At 38.9% G+C, this 10,500-nt stretch overlaps 1 pseudogene; it reads left to right on the forward strand.

Moving 5' to 3' along the window:
- Positions 1–248: 248 nt before the first annotated feature.
- Positions 249–2,484, forward strand: LOC120862904 (annotated as a pseudogene).
- The last annotated feature ends 8,016 nt before the right edge of the window (positions 2,485–10,500 follow it).

Raw genomic sequence — 10,500 nt, forward strand, 5'->3', positions numbered from 1 at the left:
TTAAATTAGAGAAGGAGCAGGAAGAAACGTATGCCAGAAGCTCCTGTCTTTTTCATTCCATTCCAAGATGCTATGATCAGGGAGGGATTTCAGGGAAGGAGTAGAAAGAATTTCAATCAGACATGAGACTGCTATTTAAATAAGGAAGACCAACTCTCAGCAAGTTAAATGAATTTGTGTGAACACTGAAAGAGATGGAAGAATTATAAAGTCTATCTGAGATATCATTAAAAAAAAAAAAACAGATCGGGATTTATGTGGAGATCAAGCTGAGCGATGGCCGAATACATCAAGCAATGGTAACATCTTTAAATGAAGATAACGGAAGTGTAACTGTTGAGTGGATAGAAAATGGAGATACAAAAGGCAAAGAGATTGACCTGGAGAGCATTTTTTCACTTAACCCTGACCTTGTACCAGATGAAGAAATTGAGCCCAGTCCAGAAACACCCCCACCTCCAACATCCTCAGCCAAAGTAAACAAAATTGTAAAGAATCGATGGACTGTTGCTTTTATTAAGAATGAGCCTCCTCCAAGAGATAATAGAGTGGTTCGTTCTGCACGTGCATGGCCTAGTCAGCTTCCTGAACAGTCTTCCTCTGCACAACAGAATGCACGTAGAAAATCTAATTGTGTGAAAGAGGTAGAGAAATTGCAAGAAAAACGAGAAAAAAGGAGACTGCAACAGCAAGAACTTAGAGAAAAAAGAGCCCAGGATGTTGATGCTACAAACCCAAATTATGAAATTATGTGTATGATCAGAGACTTTAGAGGCAGTTTGGATTATAGACCGTTAACCACAGCAGATCCTATTGATGAACACAGGATATGTGTTTGTGTAAGAAAATGACCACTCAATAAAAAAGAAACTCAAATGAAAGATCTTGATGTAATCACAATCCCTAGTAAAGATGTTGTGACGGTACATGAACCAAAACAAAAAGTAGATTTAACAAGGTACCTAGAAAACCAAACATTTCGTTTCGATTATGCCTTTGATGACTCAGCTCCTAATGAAACGGTTTACAGGTTTACAGCTAGACCACTAGTGGAAACTATATTTGAGAGGGGAATGGCTACATGCTTTGCTTATGGGCAGACCAGAAGTGGAAAGACTCATACAATGGGAGGTGACTTTTCAGGAAAGAACCAAGATTGTTCTAAAGGAATTTATGCATTAGCAGCTCGGGATGTATTTTTAATGCTAAAGAAGCCAAACTATAAGAAGTTGGAACTTCAAGTGTATGCAACCTTTTTTGAAATTTATAGTGGTAAAGTGTTTGACTTGCTAAATAGGAAAACAAAATTAAGAGTGCTTGAAGATGGAAAACAGCAGGTTCAAGTGGTGGGATTACAGGAACGGGAGGTCAAGTGTGTTGAAGATGTACTAAAACTCATTGACATAGGCAACAGTTGCAGAACGTCCGGTCAGACATCTGCAAATGCACATTCATCTCGGAGCCATGCGGTGTTTCAGATTATCCTTAGAAGGAAAGGAAAACTACGTGGCAAATTTTCTCTCATCGATTTGGCTGGAAATGAAAGAGGGGCTGACACTTCCAGTGCAGACAGGCAAAGTAGGCTTGAAGGCGCTGAAATTAATAAAAGCCTTTTAGCACTCAAGCAGTGCATCAGAGCCTTAGGTAGAAATAAACCTCATACTCCTTTCCGAGCAAGTAAACTCACTCAGGTGTTAAGAGATTCATCCATAGGTGAAAACTCTCGTACCTGCATGATTGCCACAATCTCTCCAGGAATGGCATCCTGTGAAAATACCCTCAATACATTAAGATATGCAAATAGGGTTAAAGAACTGACTGTGGATCCAACTGCTGCTGGTGACGTCCATCCAATAATGCACCACCCCCCAAATCAGATTGATGACTTAGAGGCACAGTGGGGTGTGAGCAGTTCCCCTCAGAGGGATGATCTAAAACTTCTTTGTGAACAGAATGAAGAAGAGGTTTCCCCACAGTTGTTTACTTTCCACGAAGCTGTCTCACAAACGGTAGAAATGGAAGAACAAGTTGTAGAAGAGCACAGGGCAGTATTCCAGGAATCTATCAGATGGTTAGAAGATGAAAAGGCTCTCCTAGAGATGACTGAAGAAGTAGACTATGATGTGGATTCATACGCCACGCAACTTGAAGCTATTCTTGAGCAAAAAATAGACATTTTAATTGAACTGCGGGATAAAGTGAAATCTTTTGGTGCAGCTCTGCAAGAAGAAGAACAGGCCAGCAAGCAAATCAACCCGAAGAGACCCCGTGCCCTTTAAACCAGCATTTGCTGCTGAAGGATCCCCAGAACCCTCGCTACTGTAACATAACGGTTCAGCTGTAAGAGCCATTTGAAAGTTTGAAATCTTAAGTGTCTGTGGAAAATGTCTTGTCCCTTCACCTGAATGACATTTCAATTTTGTGAAACACTCTTTTGTCTACAAGATGCTTCTAGTCAGGAGGCACAACCAAGATTTGGGAATAGTGAAGTATTTTGTTTCATTTACCCAGACAGTGAGTTACTTTTGGAGATCCTTGCCAATTTTATTTTCTATATGATGAAGTAAGATTGTGGACTTGATCCAGAGGTGAATAGTAAGGGGAAGCCACAGCATTTCCTTTTAACTCAGTTCAGTTTTCTTAGCAAGACTGAGCAGTTTTAAATCCTTTGCGTGCATGCATACCTCATCAGTGATTGTACATACCTTGCCCACTCCTAGAAACAGCTGTGCTCACCTTTTCCTGCTTTGTGCCTTGACTAAGGCTATTACCCTAAATTTCTGAAGCACAGCCAAGAGAATTACATTCCTTATCTGTCATTGTAAATTACCTTTATTGTGTGTACATTTTTACTGTAATTGAGACATTTTTTTGTGTGTGACTAGTTAATTTTGCAGGATGTGCCATATCATTGAATGGAACTAAAGTCTGTAACAGTGGATAGAGCTGCTGGACCATTCCATCTTATGTGTAAAAAAATCTGGAATTATGATTTTAAAACCATATAACATGTGGTTATAATTTTCTTAGCATTTTCTTTGTAAAGAACTAAATATAGTTGGTGTATAATAAAAAGTAATGAAATTCTGGAAAAAAAAACTATTTAATTGCTATATAAGGCCAGGAGGACATAATTAAAGGTGATGACTGCAAAATAATTTAAACTTTCATTTTGTATTCACAAAAAAGATCCCCCTATAATCAAGAGAAATCTTTTGGAAGTAGAAGCAAATGTGATTTGACCAGCTTCAACAGAGCAAAATTTTATGGTCTGTGAAAAACAGCATTTTATATCATTTAATTATATTTTGTTTACAAAACTCCTTCTCTGTAAAGTGTCTCACTTAGTTGCAATTTGAGAATTGTTGAAATGTACTTATGAATTCAAGAGATTAGCTAAAATATAGGGTGTTTTTACTTAACTCCCTCCTTAGAGCTGGATGTCGAATCACTTTTTTTCTTGTGCATTCATCCTTCTGCAAGGTCATGGCAGTCCCTCCCACTGAACAAGATGAAAAGTCATTGTCAGAACGGTCCCCACTTCAGAAACACACAATGGCCAAGCTGATGTCAGTACTCGTTGGTGCCTTCCATTTCTACAGCAGACAGCTGTGGTGAGAGAATCATACACGTATTTAGGTAGCACTGTAAAATCCAAGTGGGTGAACGTATTGTCATTATAGATTATTGCCTTTTAAGTGACTTACTAAAAATTGCATGTAAGTATTAAGCTTATTGTTATTTGCTGCCCTAGAATTTTGAAAGTTTTAAATGTTATACTTTGTCCTCATTTCCTTTATATAAGTAATTTAGTCAAGTGAAATCTATAAAAGTTTTATAATTTCTGTCTTGTCATTTAGAAATGCACCTAGGGTCATGGATATGGTTTTGCTGTGATCCTTGTAACTCTCTCGGGGTGTGGATACAGGGGAGTATTAAGGATTTGGAGAGGGAATCTTTTGATTATCTTTACCTGTGGTCTTTTTGTTAGGGGAAGCACACTGATTGAAACTGCTCACCCTGGCCAGACACCATAGTAACCATTTGCATGAGTTGTTTTATGACAGGAGATCCTGATAAGGAATATGGAACTAATAAGCCACCACCAACCAGAAGAGTTCGGGAAAGGTCAAAAGCAGACACTTTGTGTCCATCCACTTCCCAGAATCCCTCTCACTAGAATCTGCTTTGGCTGAGTGATGCGTGCGCCACCAGGAAAGACTCTGAATTAGAATGATTGGCCAAAGACCACCTGGGAACTAATCCCATTACTATAAAACCTGAGACTGTGAACCACAGGGCAGAGGAGTTCTCCTGGGTTCCTTCACCCTCCTGCTCTCTGCCCCGGCACCCTTTCCCAATAAAATCTCTTGCTTTGTCAACACATGTGCCTCCTTGGACAATTCATTTCCAAGTGTTAGACGAGAGCCCAGTTTCAGGCCCTGGAAGGGGTCCCCTTTGCTACAACATTTTCATCACTCTATTTCTCCATTAACAATATCTCCATCCTTGAAACTGACTTCAAAGAATCAGAGAAAATACAACTCCCCATTTACCAGTTACCAGCTCAATTTCTCTTGTAAATATTCACATTCATTTATTTCAAAGAAGTTTTCAGCATCTGTTTATTTAAAGCTTCCAGGAGTAAAACTAAAATTGCATCCTGTAAGGAAACTCAGATATAAGAGCTTAACATTGGATAGCCACTCTAATCTTTCATCTATAAATGATTATATAACTTCACTGACCACACAGTGGAGATGTACACACAGATGTTTTCTTTTTCTTTCAAATGTGAGCCATTTTTAAAGTCTGTATTGGATTTGTTACAGTATTGCTTCTGTTCTATGCTTTGGTTTTTAGGCTGTGAGACATGTGGGATCTTAGCTCCCCAACTAGGGACTGACTCCGCACCCCATGCATTGGAAATGGACGTCTTAACCACTGGACCTTCAGGGAAGTCCCCACAGATATTTTTTAGGCTAGTTAGTGTGTTCCACTTGAGCAGTTCTCTCACAGCTGCTTCGCTCAGCCCACCCAGAAGCCCTTCCTTGCTGAGTGGTCTTTTTAACTTCCTTTCACCTCTCTAAAGCTGGCTCAGATAGTAAAGAATCTGCCTGTAATGCAGGAGATGTGGGTTCAATCCGGTCAGGAAGATCCCCTGGGGAAGGGAATAGCAACCCACTTCAGTATTCTTACCTGGAGAATTCCACGGACAGAGCAGCCTGGTTTTCTTTTCTTTTTTATTCAGGCTCTGGTTGCCTGAACATCTAGATAGATCAAGTATATCTTACACAGAACTGATAAGTTTTTTTTTTTAATAGCAGCGCCTACAATATAGGACTTGACCTATAAGACTCACAGTCTTTACATATGACTTGCAATCCTTCCGCCAGTAATTGATTTTATTATGTTCAAAGGTTATTGACGTCTTTTCTGACCTCAAGTTCTCTTTCAGTGTCATTTTTATAAACTTTATATTAGAATGTAGGGACTTTTTGGTGGCTCAGATGGTAAAGAATCTGGCTGCAATGCGGAAGACTTTAGTTCAATCCCTGGGTCAGGAAGACAGCCCAGAGAAGGGAATGGGTACCCACTCCATTATTCTTGTTTGGAGAATTCCATGGACAGAGGAACCTGGCAGGCTATAGTCCATAGGATCACAGAGTTCAACGTGACTGAGCAACTAACACTTTAACCTTTTTAGAATGTACTCTGTCCAAAATTTAATTCTGTCTTCTGTCCCTTGCTCACTATGGAGAGAGAAGGCATGGACTTCCTTCTCTTCTTAAATAGTTAGCTGGAAGGGAGATATACAATGCTTTTTTTTTTTTTTTCCAGGTTTCTTATAAGACTGCAACCTGAATTGGAAGTCATGCTGTAAGAAATGACAGAGGATAATCTGATTTTTTCTCCTTCCTGAAAACAGTAACTACTGTAGAGATGCATGGAACTATGTTAGTCAGCTCAGAGGGAAGACATTTTTTGCTATAATTTGTTCTCTTTTTTAATCTCAACTGCTTACTCTGTATAAAGGTCCTAATGCCTGAAGAATGGCAGTTCATTCTTTTTTGCTATGGTTTGTTTTACTGTGTTCCTACTTTGAAAAATCATCATTTCTAAAAATAGATATGTTCAGATTTTTCTGATTGAGAATTTTGTGAGCACAATTGCTTAATTTTCCTTCTTTCAAATTCCCATGGAAATTTCGAGCAAAATATGAATCATGGAAAATGGTGAGATTATAATGAGTTTTCATGTTTTCTGTGTGTTTTTACGTAGAGATATTTATTTTAAAATTTGTAACTTAAAAGTTTGTACTCTGCTTTACCCTGCTCCCTTCATTTACTAAATTGTTACTTGTGTAATATCTTTTTACACAGTCTTGGTAAGTCTTATTAATATTATTGTTGTTGTTTAGTTGCTAAGTCATGTCCAGTGCTTTGCAACTCTATGGGCTGTAGCCTTCCAGGCTCCTCTGTTGGTGGGATTTCCCAGACAAGAATACTGGACTGAGTTGCCATTTCCTTCTACATGGGATCTTCACCACCCAGGTATTAAACCCACATTCCCTGTATTGACACGTGTATTCCTTACCACTGAGCCACCAGGGAAGTCCTTAATATTATGAATTTTATCTTAAAGACTATTATGTCATTACAAGTATACATTTCAAATATTATACTGCTAAATGCCTGAAACAAAATGATTGTATTAAAGCAAAAATTTACAAATCCAAATAGACTAGAAACAGTAATCCTTGATTTCATATTTTTAATGTAAGTTTTTTCCTAACAAAATATAATCTTTGTTCCCAAATGCATAATAACTGTATTATCTTAAGAAATTCAATTTTAAAATTGAATTTTATAAATTCTCAATGTTGTTCAGTTCACAGCGTTTTTATCATATATCTACTGATCTTTTCTCATTTTGGTGCCTATCTAATGGCTTTTCATTTCAGATAATTTTTCATTACTAGTTATCTTAAATGATTATTTTTTTCTTGTATTTATTTCCTCATTATATATATGTTTTCCTTTATCTTTTGGGGGCATAATTGATGTTTTATAGTTTTTATCTGATGTTTTTCTCTTTAATTTTAAGTCTATTTCTATTAACTGATTCTTTTATGACTAATGATAATATTCACCTCCTTTTTGTTCATGTTTAATAATTTTTTTAGATATGGAACATTAGTATTATTAGTTTGATGGATGCATTGATTTTGTTATCTTCTTCTAAGCAATATTAGAGTTATTTTGGCAGAATGTTAGCTTCTTGCAGATCATCTTGATTCCATCAAAGCTTATATTTAAGATTTGATAGAGGAAGTCTATGAAATCTTGCTTTGAGTAAGTTATTCATTCTACAAATTGTGATTCACCTATCTTAATTGAATGATGTAAGTATTTTACTACATATCTTCACTCTGACTCACTATAAATTCGATATATACTAGCCCTGCATAAGTTTTAGGACCTGCTAAACTCATAGGCATCCATCACTCTTTGCCTGTCCTTGTGGAGTTTTATTCAATATACATGCAACTGGAATGTACAGTAGACTTATTGTGATCCATAGGCAGATTTCTGGAGCTTTCTCACAGTATACATCCCATATATCATGACTCATACATTTTGGCATCTTGGTCTTCCTGTGCTTGATTTCTGTGTCCTCAATTCAGTGAGGAGACACCTTCTGCTTGAGTTACCTCTCCCTATACTGAGGTCTGAAATTGCTTCAAAGTGTAAAATCAGAGTTATAGGACCTATACCATTTGTTTTCTTTCTCTTATACGTGAAACTCTGGTGTTGCATGCTGTCCAAAGCTTGAAAAAGGTTTTTCATATAATTTATCCAATTTTCTAGTTGTTTATGGTAGGAAAACAAATCTAATACCATGACCATATGCAAAATTTCATAGGTCATTATTTTTTGTAGTAAGTATTAAGACACTGGCAAATTTCTCTGTCATGTAAATTTTATACCAGATTATTTTTTTCATGGGAAGAGAAATAGACACACCTTTCAATATTAGAATCTTGAAAAGTCAGAAGAGAACCATTGAAGCCTATTTGGAAAGTCCTGAATTTGACATATGATTTTATTTTTATTTCTAACATGGATATACAGATAGGAGCTGTATATTCTGATGGATAAGTCTAGATTCACTCAGAAAACAGAAACCCTAGAGTAGATTAAACAGGATAAGTTTAATATAAATAACTATTGAAGCATGGTAAAAGTAACCTTAAGAGATAAGAAAACTCAATATGGTATCTTGGGAATGAGGAAGAATATCCATGGTAGATTTTCAGAGCTTGTGGGAGGTGTGGTTCTACTCACTGGAGAGCAAAGAAGTTTGCTGGCTTGGCTAATGTGGGGTTGATATGTAGTTACTGTGTAAGCAGAAAGTGACCTGGAGCACAGGTATGGAACAGGGTGGTCAGAAACTTTTCAAGCCACAGACAAGGTGTACAGGGCTTACAGAGGAATGGGAATGCAGGGGAAGTTAAGGGAGGCAGGCTGTGAGAAAGCTTCCCATGCTAGAACTCTTGATATGACTTTGAGTGTTAATGTGTAATATGGAGCCGGTTTGGACAATATTCAGAATAACCCTTTGGGATGACGGTTTCTGGGATGAGATCTACTGACTGGTTACTGCCAGACCAAATTGCAAGTTGGGGCTTCTCTGATGGCGCAGCAGGTAGAAAATCTGCTTGAAGTGCAGGAAACACAGGAGACTCTGGTTTGATCCCTGGGTCAAGAAGATCCCCTGGAGAAGGAAAGGGTAACCCTAACCAGAATTCTTGCCTGGGAAATCCCATGGACAGAAGAGCCTGGTGGGCTACAGTCCAAATGGTCACAAAGTGTTGGACACGACTGAGTGACTGAGCTCAATAAGCACAAACTGCACGTTCACCAAAGGACCACCATTAGGGGACTATTCTTAAGGACAAAGCTTCACTAGATGTTTTCATACACACATGACTGACTCACAAAGTACCAGAGTCATCAGGGAAGTCTGTTCTTTCTGGCACCTCTTACTTAGAAAGTTTAACATTGTGCTCACTGGAAAGGAGAGATGCTTAAAGGAGTACCATTATCACAGGGCATATACTGAAGGGTATTTTTTTTGGGGGGGTGGTCCTAAGATGGCAGAGGAATAAGATGGAGAGACCACTTTCTCCCCCACAAATTCATCAAAAGAACATTTAAACGCTGAGTAAATTCCACAAAACAATTTCTGAATGCTGACAGAAGACATCCGGCACCTAGAAAAGCAGCCCATTGTCTTTGAAAGGAGGTATGAAAAAATATAAAAGACAAAAAAAGAGACAAAAGAGGTAGGGACAGAGCTCCATCCTGGGAAGGGAGTATTAAAAAGAGAGCAGTTTCCAAACACCAGGAAACACTCTCACTGCCAAGTCTGTGGTGAGCCTTGGAACCACAGAGGGCAACATAACTGGGAGGAAAAATAAATAAATAATTAAAACCCACAGATTACAAGCCCAACAGTAACTCCCCCAGCGGAGAAGCAGCACAGATGCCTGCATCTTCCACTAGCAAGAGGAGGCTGGGCAGGGTGGCGCGGGCTGCATTGCTTAGAGTAAGGATCTGGGCCTGAATGCCCCGAGGGCAATCTGAGCGAACTAACTTGGGCTAGCAAACCAGACTGCGGGATAGCTACCACGCAAAAGTTCTAACTTAAGACACCGCCAGGCCCACTCACAGAGCAAAGGACTGTACAGAGCTAGTCGGCTGCAGACCATCCCCCTCCGGTGACAGGCAGCCAGAGCCAGAAGGCGGCAATCGCAGCCCCAGAGAGACATTAGCTACCAAACTGCAAGCAGGCTTCTTTGATTTATTTATTTATTTTTAATTTTTACTTTACAATTCTGTATTGGTTTTGGCATAGATTGACATGAATCCACCACAGGTGTACATGCGTTCCCAAACATGAACCCCCCTCCCACCCTCCTCCCCACAACATCTCTCTGGGTCATCCCCGCGCATCAGCCCCAAGCGTGTCATATCCTGCATCAGACATCGACTGGCATTTCGATTCTTACATGATATTATACATGTTTCAATGCCATTCTCCCAAATCATCACACCCTCTCCCTCTCCCTCTCCCTCTGAGTCCAAAAGTCCGCTATACCCATCTGTGTCTTTTTTTGCTGTCCTGCATACAGGGTCATCATTGCCATCTTCCTAAATTCCATATATATGTGTTAGTATACTGTACTGGTGTTTTTCTTTCTGGCTCACTTCACTCTGTATAATCGGCTCCAGTTTCATCCATCTCAGCAGAACTGATTCAAATGTATTCTTTTTAATGGCTGAGTAATACTCCATTGTGTATATGTACCACAGCTTTCTTATCCATTCATCTACTGATGGACATCTAGGTTGTTTCCATGTCCTGGCTATTATAAACAGTGCTGCGATGAACATTGGGGTACATGTGTCTCTTTCAATTCTGGTTTCCTCTGTG

Source organism: Oryx dammah, unplaced genomic scaffold (assembly GCF_014754425.2).
Source record: "Oryx dammah isolate SB20612 unplaced genomic scaffold, SCBI_Odam_1.1 HiC_scaffold_4, whole genome shotgun sequence".
Taxonomy (NCBI): domain Eukaryota; kingdom Metazoa; phylum Chordata; class Mammalia; order Artiodactyla; family Bovidae; genus Oryx; species Oryx dammah.